Below are 17,670 nucleotides of genomic sequence, written 5' to 3' on the forward strand. Positions count from 1 at the left end.
TCTCTACGGGCACATCAATGTTTTGCATTCTTTTCATGAGTCTAGCACGTGGCACTGTGTCGAAGGCCTTGCGAAAGTCCACAAAACAGCAATAGATCTTTTTCTTGAATGCCTTGCCTTCTTCAATGATTGCCCTCAACGTAAAGATATGGTCTAGAGTTGTATGTCCCCTCCTGAAGCCAGCCTGGCCTTTTGACCTCAGGCCATGCATCTCGGCCCATTCACTCAATGCTTGTTCCACGATAGAGCCATATATCTTGGCCAGCATGTGTCCAATCATGATAGTTCGGTAGTTACTAGGTAGCGCGGGGTCTCCACTCTTAAAGAGCGGCACAATAATATGGTCTCCACTCTTAAAGAGAGAGAGAGAGAGAGAGAGAGAGAGAGAGAGAGAGAGAGAGAGAGAGAGAGAGAACATGTGCATGCGAGAGAGAGAGAGAGAGAGAGAGAGAGAGAGAGAGAGAGAGAGAGTATATTAACTTCTCTAAAAGGCCAATGTGGCCCCGTCGTCAGCGCTTGATCGTAGTCGTTTGCAGCCGCCGTCTGGCCGTCGCCCGTAGGCCCGTCGCCTGCCTCCGAAGCCGCCGTCGCCCGCAGGCCCGTCGCCTGCCTCTGGAGCCCGCCGTCGTCAGCGCCTGATCGTAGTCGTTTGCAGCCGCCGTCTGGCCGTTGCCCGCAGGCTCGTCGCCTGCCTCTGAAGCCGCCGTCGCCTGCCTCTGAAGCCCGTCGCTTGCCTCTGAAGCCGACGTCGCCCGCAGGCCCGTCGCCTGCGGCTGAGTCCCCCACCCTGCTGCCTGTAGGCCCATCGACTGCGTCCCTCGCCCTGCTATCGCCCGCCTGAGCTGCGGGCTCTGCACCTGCGTTTCGCCCGTTCGCCCTGTGTGTTAGGGTTTCTGCTGGCGAGGCCGCTGCCCTGCGCCCTCGACTATCTCACTCTGCCGTCGACTGCCAGCCCTGTGTTCCACCCTCAAGCCCCTGCACTGTTAGGGTTGCGCCCTGCCACACGCGTTCTTGGGACATGCCACGACTGAGGCTGACAGGTAAAGCTCAGGTTTCATCGGCTGTGCTTGTGGAATCCGCCCTTGGACACCGCCGCTGTACAGAAAAGAAAGAGAGAGAGAGAGAGAGAGAGAGAGAGAGAGAGAGAGAGAGCGAGAAGACAGCAGTATGGCTGGCCTGGATATGGATTTTCTCAACCGGACGGTGGCAGCCCTTGGCCCTGATTCCGATGCAGAGGAGCCAGAGGATATGGTGCCATGCACGGAGGAGCTGCCTCCGGGTTCTGAACTGCCGGGTGCTGAACTGCCACCTGCTGGCAAACGCTCCAAGCATACTTCTGATGAGCCAATGGGTCCTCAGGAACGTTCCTATGCGCAAGTGGCCTCTGATCCTGTGGATTCGTAGGAAATTGACTGGGAGCATTTGCTAGACTTTGCAAATTCTCTGCTTGGCTATTATGTCCAGCATAATAATGAATCTTTTTCTGAAGCGGGAATGGATGATGTGCTGGAAGCCACGGTGGACCCCAAATCAGTCTTGCGATCCTTCTCGGTATTTTATAATCGTGCAGTTATACTTTTCTTCACTGGCAGGATCCCAGCGCTGTCGCATATTCGCCAGTGGATGCACCATTTATTGCAAGGGGAGTGTGTTGAGGAGATCTTCCTTGGACCTCGCGGCTTTTATGAGGTGCTGTTGAAATCGGAAACGCATCGAGCTGAGCTCCTGTCCAAGTTGCCACTATTCTTTTATCGCCGCCTGGTCCATGTTGTACCATGGCGCCCCATGGCCGACTTCCAGCGTCTGCTTCAACGAGAATGCCCGGTGTGGGTGGAAGTGGAAAATTGTCCGGCGGTCTATTGGCCAATGTTGCAGGATGCGATGGCGGTTGTGGGAACAGTGCTGGTTCCCCCAAGCCTCAGGGCAATGAACCGCAACCGTTTATGCATGTTATGGGATACGGCCAGGAAAAGGCCCGCGTGGCTTCGCCTCAATTGTTCAGGCATGCATCCTCTGCATTTTCGCTTGAAATGGGGCAACTTTGTGGGACACTGCTTTTCATGTGGTAAATTGGGGCATTTCATGGCTGAATGCCCTGAAAGGCAACCGTCTTCGGAGGATGCGCAAGTTGTGCTGCCCAAGGATGACATGGTGCTTGATGCCCCGCCCCAGGAAGCCCTTCAGTCACCTCATGTCATGGATAAAGGCAAACAACAGGTCCTGGGTTTGGATTCCCGTCGCACTGACTGGATTGAGGCACGTCCCAAAAAAGGTAAAAAGTTGGATGCAGGCCTGGCGGATCCTGGGCCTACTGCTTCCCAGGATTCCGTGCGCACGTATACGCGCAGAAAAGAAATGGTCACTTCACAGCAGGCTGCGCGTACTACGGCCCCGTCTGCCCCCCATAATCAGTCTCCAAGGAAAGTCTATACCGACGGCCCCAAAGGCCCTCGTGCTAAGCTGGCGTTTGATACCAAAGGTAATGTGATTACACCTTGGGATCGGCGTTATCTCCGCCCCACTCCCAAGGCAGTGGATTTCCCTTCTACCTCTAAAGCAGGTCGCCAGAATTCGTTTGCAGTACTGGCTGATTTTCTGGATGAGGGCATCCTGGATGCTCTCGCGGAAAAGGTGAAATCGAGGCAACAGGCGCCTCGTTCCTGACTTCCTTTTTTGAAGATATATGAAGATAGCCACGTGGAATGTGCGAGGCATTTGCTCTCGCCATAAGCAACATGCCATGTGGACCGTCTTGCATGAGAACCAGTGGGATGTATTGTGTGCAGTTGAGCACAAAAGTCACGGTGAAGCAGGAAAAGTTGTGGATTGTCATGGATTCCGTCTGTTTTATGCAGGCACCCATGCTACGCACTATTCAGGCGTGCTGATGATTGTCCATCAGAAATATCAGCCTGTCCTTATTAAAAATGATGTGCAGGGCCGCTTTCTGGTTATCGAAGTCTTATTTGAAGGAGAGATTTTATGGTTATTGGGTCTCTATGCTCCGAATGACCCCACATCCCGACGGGATCTTTGGTCCACTTTGCAGGCCTCCATGTCCCTTGGCCGAAGGGGGTTTTTGATGGGAGATTTCAATATGTGTGTTCACTCTTCTCAGTCCACTTCAGGGCATTCGGTCATGGATGCGTCGGAAAGCCGGGTGTGGAATTCCTTTGCTTTGCACGTACTTAAGCATGATCTTTGGTCGTGGCTTCACCCTTCTTTTTCAGGGTTTACTTTTCATTCCGCACAATATGCAACTACTTGGTCGCGGCTGGACAGAATGTATATCATGCAGGGGGACGATTTTCTTCCCGAGATGCTGGAAATGAAGGTCTTGCAGCAGTATGCGTTGTCGGATCATTTCCCCCTCCAGCTGGAGATGTGGGCACAATCTATTGCACCTTTTATGCAGTTGCTGGATAGGCTCCCTTTACGTTTCAACTCCTCTTATTTGAAGCATTCAATTTTTCAGGGCTATATGCAGCAATTGATTGAGAGGTTCTTATTGGACTTCGCCTCTAAGGGCTTGCCTTCATTTGCACGCTTGCTCTCTAATGTACAGCGGGTTGCTCGGCAGTATGGGATCCATCATGCCTCGCTTTGTCGCCGTCGTCAATCTGCAGCAGAGGAGTTACTGGCTTTGGTCCGTTCCTTGCTCCTGGATTCCCCAGATGATGATTTTCTGCTGTCATTGGAGAGGCGTTTGGCCCATCTTCTTCAAGTATTTCAGTTGAAATCTTATCAGCAGGCCAAGCTGCATAACTTGACTGACACATTGCAAGATAGTGCCTGCCAGTCTCATAAGTTCTTTCGCGCCTTGCATGCGTCTCCGGCTCGTGACAATATGACCAGATTCCAAGATTCGGAGGGTCGCATGGTCACTGATCCGCAGACCATTGTCAATATGTGCAGAAATTATTTTATGGAACTTCTTGGTTCTTCTCCCTTGCCTTCTAGCCAGGTTACGCATGCCCGCTCGGTCTTCTATCATCTGGTCCGCCAGCAGGTTCCATTGGATATGCAAGCCACTTTGGAGGCGGATATTTGCGAGGAGGATATTTTGTTGCACCTGCCGACGGATAAAAGTCCTGGCTGGGATGGTCTCACTAATGAATTCTTTCAGAGCTCGGCCACGCAGTTGGTGAAGCCATTGGTGGTCATGTTTCAGCAGGTTTGGGAAACAGGGGTCATGCCCTCCTCATGGAAAGAAGGCCTTATCAAACTGATTCCAAAAGTCCCTTCGCCGTCAAAGCTGCAACACTGGAGACCAATCTCTTTGATGGGCTCCATGTATAAAATCTACTCCAAAGTGCTGGTGAATCGGCTTCACAAGCACCTTCCCGCTATTATGCATCCTCTCCAATATGGTTTCATTAAGGGCCGCAACATTCTGCATAATATCTTAAATGTGCAAATGGCTATTGACTATGCGCGACACTCCGGTCAGGAAGTGGTATTGATTCAATTGGACTTGGAAAAGGCGTTTGATTATGTGGACTGGTCTTTCATTGCAGATCTCATGTCTGCTATGGGCTTTGGTACCCGGATGTCCCGATTGATCTACACCATTAGTGCTGCGGCTTCATCCAGAGTTATGCTCAATGGTGGGGTTACAGAGCCCTTTGTCCTTGCACGCTCACTCAGACAGGGTTGTCCTTTGAGTCCTCTCTTCTTTGCCCTGGCGACTCACCCGGTCCTTTCAATGTTATCCTCCATGGCAGATTCTGCTCAGCTAGCAGGGTTGTCTCTTCCTTTGGGCCAGCACTTCATTAGCCAATCTTTGGCTGATGACACCTTTATGATTTTGCAGGCGGACAGGGACAACATTCGCAAGGCATTAGATGTTTGGACGCTTTTTGGTCAGGCCTCTGGGCTTCGCATCAATGCCTTTAAGTCAGCCATTCTCAGTTGCACGGAGCCTGATTTACAGTCATTAGGCTGGCAAGGCCAGGTGGTTTCCCGTGGCTCTATTGTCAGGCATCTTGGATATCCATTGGGGGTGGATGTACGGCCAAAGGACCTGCTAGAGTGGATTTCACAAAAACTGGCGGCAAAGTTTTTGTATTGGAAGTCGCAAGCGTGGCCCTTCCATGTCCGCCTCAAAGTGGCTCAGTCAATTATGCTCCCAATGCTAACGTATTTCCTGCCATTGTTGCCATGGTTGCCTACTACTTTGAAGGCTCTCACTCATCCCATCCGTTTCATGCTATGGAAGAAGGATTCACTGCAGGCAGGCATTTCATGGATTTCATGGTCACATACATGTACCCCTAAGCGCATGGGTGGTGGAGCTCTTTTGGATGCAGAAAATCATATGCTAGCTCTCCATTGGTCCCTTTTTCGTGCCATGTGTGTGGATCATCACCCGTGGACCATCATAGCCCGTTATTTTCTTGAGGACAGCGGGGTCCGCCATGGTAACACCCGGCTTCGGGCCTCCTAGTGGCATGTCCTTAATGCTGACTCCCGTTTTTCCAGTCCCTCTTCCGCTTTGTTACTGCACTTGGTCGGCTCTTGGAAAGTGGTGCTCCAAAAGGCCCGTTGGCACCCGGTAGGGGACCGCTTGCAGACTAACTCCTTTCAGCTGGAATTGTTGGCAGTATCGCGACTACTTTCATGGGAAGATAAACATCAGCTCAGACTGAGATTTAACCGCATGGCCCGTTTAGGTGTGACGTCGGTTGCGGATGCTACCCTTGCCACTCACAATGTCCTTGTATCGTTTTGGACTGCTAGACGACTTTTCAAGATCCCGTGCGGATACCGTGATTTATGGGGAAAGCTTTCGTCGGAGCTTCAGGGTAGGCAACCCTTTCCTACCCTGGCTGTGGATCGCCCTTGGCAGGACTGGGACCTTGCAGGCCGGTTGAGTCTAGAAAAGGCCTCTACTAATCAGGTGTATCATCTTCTCATTCAGGATCACCAATGGCTGGGTGACAAAGCTAATACTGTTTGGGGACTGCGGAAATCGCTGACATGGTGGCAGACAACGCTGATGGAGGGCTGGCTGAATAAGGCACCTTTCAAATGCAAGGTCTTTCTTTGGCGGGTAATGATTGGTGGTCTTCCTCTTGCCTCGACCCTTGCCAAGCGTCGCATCTCGAATGGCAATTGTTTCTTCTGTACCACAACGGCGGAATCGGCCCGACATCGTTTTCTTTCTTGCCCGCTGGCCAAGAATATCTGGTCACTCTTGTCGCACATTTGGCGCACTGTGGTGGGGTCCTCACTAACTCCTTTCGACTGGGTTTTTGTGCTCCCGAAGTATCCCACACCGCCACAGTTGCATATGAAGATCTTATTTCACTTTTTCAGATTCTGGGGATGCTGGCACATTTGGACCACGCGCAATGCTTTTCTCTTTGATTCGGCCTCTAATGTACCGCGCCATATTGCCAGGCTTAAAGGCCTCTTGCATTGGCAGCTAGATCTCATCCGACACTCCGACTTGCTCCCTCGGGAGGATTTGCTTCCTTGGCATATGGCAATTGCCTCTGGGTCGTTGCCATGATTGGTGTAACTTTTTTAGTGCATTACTACGGGGATTTCCCACACGTTGGCCCAGGGCCCTCGTGCCTCTTGTAATCAGAAAGAGAGAGAGAGAGAGCGAGAGAACTTCTTCACCTGATGGCTTAGTGTCATCAACTATCTTGTAATCAAGTAATCTTGTATTTTTTCGTAATTAATACAATTACCTTTTACGAAAAAAAAAGAGAGAGAGAGAGAGATTGACGATAGCAGATAGGAGAGAGAAAACTGTAGCGACAATAGTCAGGAAATAGAAAACTGTAGCGATAATAGTCAAGAGAGAGAAAACTGTGCTCGTTGCAGGTGGGCTTGCAAACGCAGTAGTATGCTGATGTGGCAGGTTGTACGATAGTTGGAAAGTGGTCAGCAGCAGTCGGCTGGCTAGAAACAATAGTAAACGGGAGGTGGAGCGTTGGAATCAGGCGCTAGACTGTAGATGACAGAAGGGACAACTGAGACTGTGATGTCCTTCGCGAGAGGGATGTGGCAACAAGCTAAAAGCACCTAAAACCGGCAAAAACGAGATTGAGGGATGAATGGAGAGCAACATACTTATTTATAGAAAGTTTGGGCCCTCCCAAGTGGGTTTGTGCTTATGGGACATATACACTCTCTAGGAACACATTTCTTTTAAATAAGCAAGATTTTTTCATTAATTAAGCACATTTTGGGGCTGTTTTAGTAAAGCTAATGCATTTTTAGCTCAACACCCCCTCTCAGACCCAACAACGGTGCCATAAGAAGGAAGGCCAGCCAAGCCCTTTTTCGTTATATTTTATCCCAAGGCGTCCCACCCCAAAGTAGCCAGAGCATCAGACAAAGGGTGCCCGTTGGCTGCTGAGTGGCCTACTAAGACTACAGAGGCGATGGTTATCTTACCAAGGGAGCCCAAGTGATCACCCCAGAGAGGACAGGGCATCGGACAAAGGGTGCTCATCAGCTGCCCAGTAACCTACCAAGCCCTACAAAGGCAGATGGAATCCGCTATGGACTTTTGTTTTTTGAGGGCTTTTTAGATTTGATAGATTTAGCATTGAATGAGGGTTGCAAATCAGTTTTTGTCATATTGAGTATCCGTGTCCCAATATGGGAGAGTGATAAGGGATGGTCAAACCCAAAACCTTCACAAAACAAGCATACTATCCCTACCATTATTGGGTGTCGGTGAAGAAGGAAAACGGCTAAGGTGTGCATATAGCAAATATGTGAAGCAAGCAAGACAAGCTAATAAAAATTGCCTTGGAGACTACCATGTGCAATGCCACGAATATGGTGGATCTAGAGTGGACCATTCTAAAAGACCAAAAAAGGATAAATGTGCATAGATGCATGTTTACATGAATAGAATGCCAATGCATGGGATAATGCAAAGGGAGATGCAAGATGTCATGCTCATGCAAAATGCAATGCAGCGGTGTCACTTGGACAATGCCCTTGCTGGGGAATTGTTCACTTGCCCAAGCGTCCTTTTACAATTATATCATCTTGACAGTGCGGATGAAGTTACAACTGTCCATAATACAATACAAAAGAATAAATGAATGTCTTAAAAACTGCAAGCATCATCACTGCCACTATCAAGAGAAGAAGCCGCCCCCTCTCAAACTGAAAGGAAAAGCAAGAGGAAAGCACCCTCTCCCCGTCAATTTGAAGAAGTAGAGGAGGGTGTACTCAAGCCGATCCTAGGTAGCAGGTATTGAAGAATTGGCCGGTTGACTGCTTTGGTCAATATGTTTGCAAAATTATCTGATGAAGGTTCAAACTCTAGGCGGATAGTGCCTAGCTCAACTTGCTCTCTTTGGAAAAGTGAAAGTGGACTCTCACATGTTGTGTCTGTGGTGTGATGATCAGAATCAGTGTACCCCTGCAAACATAAACCAGAACCATATGTCAGGCCATAAGAATAAGTACACCATAAATCTGGCCTAGTGTCAATTAGCCAAAGAAGTTTTCCTACAACAGATTGATAGGTATGTGCATCAAAGGGCTGACCTAGGGTATCCTTCGACAAGTGGACAGTAGGATCAAGAGGCATGGCCACGGTCGTGTTTGATTCGAATTGTGCTGTTTCACGAGCTGAAGTGCGTACTTCTGTTGTGACACAAAAATACAACACCGAGATTGAACTACCTGCATTCCCAAGAAGTAAGACAACAAACCAAGGTTTGTTATCTCGAAGGTAGCCCTAAGCTTGGCCTTAATTTCTGCTATGGTAGCAAAATCTGAGCCTGTGATGAGTAAGTTATGAACGTATAGCAGGATATAGCTGACCCCCTCTACAGTAGATTGAACATATAAGTTCGGGTCATAAGGGGTAGAATGGTATGCATGAGTTTGTAAGAACTGTCCATTCTGTGGAACCAAGACCGTGGTGCTTGCTTCAGCCCATAAAGAGCTTTCTCCAAAGCGGAATACCTTATCCCTTGGGTTCCCTGAAGGAAAACCTGGTGGCTGCTCCACATAGACTTCCTCCTCCAAATAACCATTGAGGAAGGCACTCTTGACATCCATCTGATATATCGGCCAACCATAGCGATTGGCTAGCACAAGAAGTAACCGAAAAGATGTCAATCCTGTAGTAGGGGAAAAAGTTTATTCATTATCAATGCCACGCTTCGTTGAAACCCTTGCACTACAAGGCGAGCCTTGTACTTGTTTAAAGTCCCATTAGCTTTTAGCTTGGTCCTAAAAATCCACTTTGTCTTGAGGACTTTCTTGTGGCTCAGATGATCCACCAATGTCCAAGTCTCATTTCGGTAAATACTCGCTAGCTCCTTTTCCATGGCATCTCACCATTGAGGGTGTTGAAGAGCCTCCTACCATGTATCCGACTCAAAATGCGCTATGTATTCAGTTGTAAAGAGCGACCCAAATGATGCCTGAGGAACAAGCCAAGTAGATCTTCTAGGTCCCTTCGGAGTGGAATCTGGTGGTAGGATTCATGAATCCCACATGGTCTGCTAGTACCAGTGAGGTAACAGGTCTCGCGAAGGGGGCATGGGAGCTAAAGAAACTGTAGGAATATCAGGAGTGGGAAGTAGACCAGGCTCAATAGGTACAATCTCCGATGATGTGGAAGGAGGAATCGGATCAGAATCCGGTATAAAGGATTGCACGATATCCCTCTCGTAAAAAATGACGTTCCTTTGAACGTTCGCCTTATTTGTCTGAGGATCGAATAAACAATAGGCTTTTGCTTCAGAGGAATATCCAACAAAGATACGGAGATTAGCTTGGGGAGTGAGCTTTCCTATCTTTTCATCAGGTGTGTGTGTGTAGACACGACACTTGAAGACTCTGAAGTAGGAAATGATAGGCCGAGAGCCAAAGAATGCCTCATACGGGGTCTTTTGAAGAAGAGCCGTAGTTGGGCACCGTTTGAGGATGTACACCGAAGTGTTAACAATCTTGACCCAAAGGCACTTCGAGGGAGCTCAGCTGGGAACAACATAGAGCGTGCCATTTCCATGACTGTCTGGTTCCTACGCTCTATAACTCCATTCTGAGAGGGGGAGTTGGTAGAGGTGAGGTAGCGAGAGATGCCATGCTGTTGTAGAAACTCGAAAAGCTTGTGGGAGATAATCTCACCACCGCTATCACTCCTCATGCAACCAATACGACGTCCAGTCTGGTTATGAATTAGCAGCACCCAAGCATAAAAATGTGTGAAAGCATTTGACTTATGCTTGAGGAAGTACACCCACATGTATCTAGAATGATCATCCACTATCAAAAAGAAGTACAACACGCTATTCAAGGCGGCAGTGGATGTCCGCCCACAAAGATCAACATGAATCAATCTAAGAGGTGCCTTAGCACGATGTGTCGATTGCTCAGGGAATGGGGTACGGTGCTGCTTCTCGAGCTGACATGCTTTACAGACATCTTGAGCTAGCTTCAGGCATGGAGGGCCCTCAACCAGCGTGCACGGCGTGACAACTCATAAAGAGAGTCAACCAAGATGCCTCAAGCGAAAATGCCAAAGACGTTCATTGTTCGTAGGTTCCCAAGATATGGCTAATACCTGGAAGCTATGGAACATGGAGCTCTCGGCTATGGGCTTGATTTGAAAGTGTGTCATGTGGTATAGGCCATTAGGCTGTGCCTTATCGCGAGCAATCGCTAAACTAGTCTGAGAGTGAAGGACCTCGACTGTGGTTGCTGTAAAGAAAACTGCTCGCCTCAACCGACAAAGTTGCTAAATAGATAATAAGTTCACCCCAAGTTGAGGGACATTGTATACATTGTCTAGCGAAGCCAGATCTGCACCTTTGTTAGTGGCAAAACTGGCACAACCTTGAGCTTGAATCTTGACCAAGGAGCTATTTTCTACGCAGACCCACCCAGCTGCAGGGGCTTGGGTACGGAAGATGTCCTCTATAGGAGTCATGTGATGGGTAGCTCCATTGTCCACAATCCAAACAGGAGCTGAAGTGCTCAGCTGTGACGAGTGGGCCTTTGCGGTAACCTTGTCGCGAGGCAACTCCCAGATATAAATGAGACTCGTATCTGATATCTCCATGAAGATGATGTGGGCCTTTGCAGACCAGTCAAACAAGCCCTCTGAAGTTGAGAATGTCGTCGATTGAGATGGCTGAGCATTGATAGTATGAGTCTGACCTTTAAACTGCCCCTTGCTATCACCTTGCCTCCCCTGTTAGGGGTTGCCCGACTGAGGGGCGGGGGTTTGAGACTTAGGTTTTGGTGCTGTGCCTCTTGCCTTTGATCGACACTTGTCGTCAAAATGGCCAGCCTTTTGACAATATTGACAATACCTATTCTTCTTAGGTACATTTTGCCATCCGGGTTTGAGTTGTGGCTGGGAGTTTCCTTGTGAATCCTTGGACTGATTTTGTTTTTGAAAGGAAGTTTGATGTTGTTTACCCTTTCCTTGTTGCCCCTTCTGAGAATGAGCAACAAGAGCCCCCTTTGAGGTAGTATTCATATGAAATTGATTGAACAACCACGCATAATGCAACAACTGACATTTAAATTCATAGAAAGTAGGCATGGTGGGCTTGGAGACTATACTTTCCACAAAATTGAAGAATTTCCTAGGGAGTTTGTTTAGGAATAGTGTGACCTGATCGTCAGAGGACTTGGGAGTCCCTGTAGTGGAGAATTTGGCAAGAAGATGCCGATACTCAGCCAACTTGACTTTCAAGTCATCCCGGTTTTGAAATTTTGAAGCTCGCGGTCAAGATTTATACGACGAGTCCTATCCTAAGCCGCATAGGGCTTAGTCAAGAGTGCCCATCGTTCTGATGCTAAGTCAAAATGATGAAGCTGAGAATGAAACTCAGGCCATAAGCCCTGCATCAACTCGACAATAGCGGAGGCATTCCTAGCCTTCCATAAGCGGACGACTTCATATGGAACAAGTGCAAGATCGGGTTGGGTTTTCAACCCCTGCATAAGATCCCATAGGTTCTGAGTCAAGGAGATGTCTTATTAGATTCAACCAAGTGGTAAAGTTTGACCCATTGAAACGAGTCTTGTCATTGAATGCATGCTTAGCTGAAGATGAGGTAGAACCATGAGATGTCGGGAGAGTGGGGTAAGATGGATAGGGAGGGTAAGAAGGTAGTAGTGGAGGTGGCTAATAGGAAGGAGGAAGGGGAAGAGGTGGGTAAACAGAATTAGTTTGTGAGTGTCCAATGAGTGCCGATTGAGGTGGAGGCACAAGTATATGAATGTTTCCATAAGGTGCCAATGGAGGCGGAGGCAGTGGGACATGGAAGCTCTCTGGTCAAAGTTCGGCTGGGGCACAACAGAATGACCAGAAGGTCTACTAGGTAATGCCATAGAGGCAAGCTATGGTACCAACTGATTTACACTTGGGAGAGACTGGGGGGAATGCCCAGGCTGCAATCATTCTGAAAGTGTCTAAGAAGAAGGTGGACCACCACCTGGTTCCCTGAGGAAAGGATGAGGTCCTAAAAACGGTGCCTATGTTTCCATAAAACCCCGGTGCGATGTGATGTGCAACATGAGATGTTTGAAAGGGAAATGTAAATGGTATAAATGGAAGTGGAGAAGCAACGGAAGAATGTGGTGGGATGGGTGGGTTTTGAATTTGTGATGTGAAAGGTGTAAATGCATTTTGTTCATTTTTACCATTTAATGATTGAACATGAAAAGATGATGATGAAGATGCACCATGTAATAAAGGAATAGGAGCACCAAATTCATTCCGATTTTGAGAAGTAAATTGAAAAGAAGGGTAGAAGAAGAGGTACCTTGCTTTTTCTTATAATCCTTGTGACATGTGTTAACATACAAGAATTGGTTCTCGAGAGAATCTTTTCCGTAGTCAACGGATTGTACTTTGTCTTCCTTATGATTTCTACCAGTATACTGCAAAGCAGAAGAAGTAAAAGAAGAAGGAACAAAAGACAAATCTGAAGTATCTTGCACCGGAGTGGATGGAAGAGGATGAAAGAATGGAATATACTCCGGATCTCTTTCTCCAATAGGGGGCCCCGTCCTTAATGGAGGTCTCGATGGCCCTGTAATATCATTAGAGCGCAACATCTGAAGAGAGAAATTCATGCATGCCTTCATTGAGTAGCTTCTCTTGAAGGCAAATCCTTCGATTAGCTCCTTGATCTTATTTTGTCTAAAAGGCATGATCACATGATATTCTTTAGTGGACAGCTTGTATAGCTTTTCTTCTATGTGGTTAGAAGTGTTTTCCATCATGTCGAAACTTTGTGGAGCAAGCTGATCTGCCCACTCTCGCTCGATTCTCGGCATAGTTGGTTCCGAAGACTGAATTGGTATTGTTGTGTTCGAAGTCATTTGAACCTATTGCTGTTCTTGCTTTTGCAAAGAGCTTTCAGATCAAAGGCCTAGGTTTCTCAGAGAGTACCAGGCTCTAATACCATGTAAAGAAATACCCTAATACAGAAACACAAATAACAATCATACGACAAAGCATAGATTGATAAAAGAACACAGGGTTAGGGTGACTCAGAGACACTGAACACAGTGAATAAATGTAATGATATGACTTCTGAATATACAATGTTCATGCAGTAAACACACTATGCAGTGAATGAATACTGAACCTCAAACTCCTGTATCTCAAGGATCAGGGCAGGGGTAATGAGCTGGAGAGTGTGTCATACTCCGAACGGATCCTGAATCACAGCAAGGCAACCTCCAAATGTCGAACACTAGCAAACGCAGCCAAGGAAGGTTAGATCTGATGTAGATGACAGTGCAGGAGAGAGAAAGACTAATAATGCAGGTTGTGGGAGAGAGAAAATAGGAAATGTAGGCAGTGGGGAGAGAGAAAATCTGCTATGCAGCAGACATGAGAGAAAACTGTCAAATGCAGCTGTGAGGAGAGAGAAAATGATGGTGATAGCAGACAGGAGAGAGAAAACTGCAGTGACAGCAGTCAAGAGAGAGAAAACTGCAGCGACAACAGTTAAGAGAGAGAAAACTGTGTTGGCGGCTGCTGGGGCCTGCAAACGCAGCAGTATGCTGATGTGGCAAGCTGTACGACAGCTGTGCAGGTGGTTAGCAGCAGTTGCCTGGCTGGAAATAACAGCAAACAGACTAGATCGTAGATGACATAAGGGACAGCTGAGACTGCGATATCCTCCACGAGAGGGGTGTGGGCAGCAAGTTGAAAACACCTAAAACCTGCAAAAACGAGATTAAGGGCTGAATGGAGGGCAAGATACTTATTTATAGAAAGTTTGGGCCCTCCCAAGTGGGTTTGTGCTTATGGGACACAGACACTCTCTAGGAATGCATTTCTTTTAAATAAACAAGGTTTCTTCATTAATTAAGCATGTTTTGGGGCTGTTTTAGTAAAGCTAATGCATTTTTAGCTCAACAGAGTCCCCACCACCAAATGGTAGAGGCCTTTCCCACATCGGTTGAAGATACGCCCACATTCGATTCTTCCTTTATTAGTAGGCATAAGAGTTGGTGCCGACAAGCCACTTCCTCCTCCTCTTGTGGATCCCCCTCTCATCTTGGAGAGAATCTCCTTCGCGATGTTTTGAGGGATCTCCTTGCATGGAGCCACTTGTCTCCCCCCCGTCTTGGAAAGGTGTTGGAGAAGTCGAGTTTCACCACTTGTATAGTGCTTCCCACAATACTTGCATATCCAATGGTGGGAGTTGGACTTCTTTGTGTCCCTGTCCACATGGATCGCATGCAAATTGAAGGCCTCGTGCTTCTCACGAGTCATGGTGCTGATGACGGATGAAGAGGCCCAAGGAAGAGAGAGAGAGAGAGGGGGGAGAGTGAGATGCTTGAGTCTCAACTCTTGAAACTTGAAAATTAAAAGAGAGGGAGAGGCCCGAAGGGTTGGGATAAAGTTGAAAGAGCAAGAGTGAGAGAGAGGGGATGGGAGATAAGAATGGCAAATGCTTTGATAGGGTGCGGGATAGAGGGGATGGGAGATGAGATTTGAGAATGGCAAATGCTTTGATAGGGTGTAGGAAAGAGGGGATGGGAGATGAGAATGACAAATCACAAGTCAATTCAAGATCCAAGAGAGCAAGTGAGAATGGTAAATGCTTGTTGAATTGGTGTGGAAGCATGGAGGAGAGGAGCACTTTTTGTAGATGAGAGAAGGGTCAAGGTTCAAACAGTCAAAGAGGGCTGCGAGCTGGATGGAATCTAAGGAGGGCTTTGGAGGGAGGGGGAGGAGTGCATAGCTAGAAAAGGGGGGTGAGATGAGGTATCAAAGGCTTTCCACCCCCCCAAAAAGTGCCATGCAGGCGGAACACGCCGGATTAAAGCGCAGATGAATGTGGGAGGAGGCGCAGACGCGTTGAAAAAAGTGGCCTTGTTTTATCGTACGAATCTGTACGGATACGTATAGTACAGTACGTTACGGATCATACGGTACGATCAATACCGTACGATGTACAGAGACAACTATGGTTTTTGTTGGGTCTAGTCATTCGTGAAAAAGTCAAAGGTGTATGATGTATTTTTTGCTTTTATTGGACTTGTGGAAAATCAATCTAGCTGTTGGATTAAGACACTCCGTTCGGACTGAGGAGGGGAATACATATCTTCTTTGCTGAATAATTTATTGAAGCAAAAAGGCATTGCCCATTGATATACTACTGCATATACTCCAGAGTCCACAATAGAATGGGGTTGTAGAGAGGAAGACTTGATCACTCATAGAGATGGCCAGATGTATGCTAAAAGCTAAAAATTTTCCACATGGTTTTTGGATGGAAGCAGTTATGTGTGCTTGTCACATTTTGAATAGGTGCCCTACCAAGGGATTGAAAAATGTCACGCCTTTTGAGGCTTGGAACAGTCGTAAACCTTCAATTGCCCACTTTCGTACTTTTGGGTGTCTTGCATATGCTCATATTCTCAAATTATTGAGAAAGAAGTTGGACAACAAGGCTGTCAAGTGCATATTTGTGGGGTACAACAGTGAGAGCAAAGGGTACAGACTGTATGATCCTGTTTCCAAGAAAGTCTTTGTTAGTAGGGATGTGATTTTTGATGAAAAATCAGAATTATCTCTTGCTGGTTTTGACACATATCAGGCTGCAAATGATGAGTTTGAAGGGCTGCTGCCTATTTCTTTTGGTGATACAGTTGGAGCTTCATTAAATGAAGAAAATATTCAGTCAGCTGCTCGATTAAACAATGCAGAAATTCAGCCTATGTCTGATTTGAATATTCAGCAAGATGCTGAATTTTGAGGTTCATTAGGAGCATGTAGATAACTAGAAGACAAGCACGCTTGCACAATCATGCTAATACAATGGAGTTTGTTATGGCAACACACATACTTGATGATGAGGAGCCCAATTGTTTTGAGGATGCACAATAGAGTGCATTGGATGGCAGCAATGCAAGCTGAATTTGATTCTATCATGAAGAATCAAACATGGGGATTTAGTTACATTGCGTGTTGGAAAGAAATCCATTGGTACTAAATGGTCTATAAGTTGAAAAGAAAAGTGGATGGATCTATTGGTAAGTACAAAGCCAAGCTTGTGGCAAAAGACTATGCGCAAAAGAAGGGCATTGATTATAAGGAGACATTTGCTCCTACATCCTGTATAACCTCTATTAGGTGTATGGATGCTTTGGCTGCCCATTATGGTTGGATTGTGCACCAATTTGATATTAAAACAACATTTTTACATGGGGAACTTCAAGAAGAAGTGTATGTTCAGCAGCCCATGGGTTTTGTAGTTGAAGGATCCGAAGACTTAGTATGCAAGCTGAAAAAGGACTTGTATGGTTTGGAGCATGCTTCACGATCTTGGTATGCAAAAATTGCTGATTTCTGCTCAGGGCTGAAATTGCAAATTGAATATCTGGCCTTGTGTTGCATAAATAAATTAGACATCCAACTACTGGATATCAAATAGATCATTATCATCATGCAAAGACAACTTAAGTCTAGTCTCCATCGGTGTGCTAACTACTGGCTTGCAATCTTGGAAGCCAAATCTCTCAAGGAGTTTACCAATATATCTGGACTGTGACAATCCAATGCCTCTAGCATCATGAATAAACTGAATGCCCAAATAGTAATGCAAAGGCCCCAAATCTGACATTTCAAAAGTTTGCTGCAAATTTTTCTTGAATGTTGAAATCTGATCACCATGTGTCCATGTGAGTGGAAAGTCATCCACATAAAGACAAACGACCAGTAAGGATCCCCCCTCTTTGCATACATAAAGAGTAGAAGAGTAGACTCTAATGAGTTGTTAATAAACACAGCCCACGCATGTCACATTGAAGATGTGAAGTGTGTTTTTTGTTACTTGTAGGGCACTAGGACTCTTGGATTGCTTTATGCCAAGGGGGAACCACTGCAATTACATGCTTACGATGATTTAGATTGGGTTGGTGATTTTGATTCACGTCACTCTATAAGTGGAAACTATTTCTTTCTTGGCTCATCTTGCATTTCTTGGCTTGGCAAGAAACAATCCACTGGTGCCACATTGTCTTGTGAAGCTCAATACAAGGTAATTTTCACTACTATAGTTGAATGTGTATGGCTGAGACATTTGTTGGCTAATTTTAATGTATCTGTCATGGAGCATACTCCCTTGTTTATTGACAGCTAGAGCCATTACAGTGGGACGGAACCCAGTGTTTCATGCACGCATGACATACATAGAT

At 46.7% G+C, this 17,670-nt stretch overlaps 1 protein-coding gene across 7 annotated transcripts in view; it reads left to right on the top strand.

Annotated features, from left to right (window-relative positions):
• LOC148024831 (uncharacterized) overlaps positions 1–17,670 on the top strand; it is a 294,466-nt gene that overhangs the window by 116,724 nt on the left and 160,072 nt on the right. The gene's annotated exons all lie outside the window — the stretch shown is intronic.

Source organism: Lygodium microphyllum, chromosome 15, assembly GCF_053477565.2.
Source record: "Lygodium microphyllum isolate KBCC chromosome 15, Lygodium_microphyllum_v1.1.10, whole genome shotgun sequence".
In the NCBI taxonomy this organism is placed as follows: Eukaryota; Viridiplantae; Streptophyta; class Polypodiopsida; order Schizaeales; family Lygodiaceae; genus Lygodium; species Lygodium microphyllum.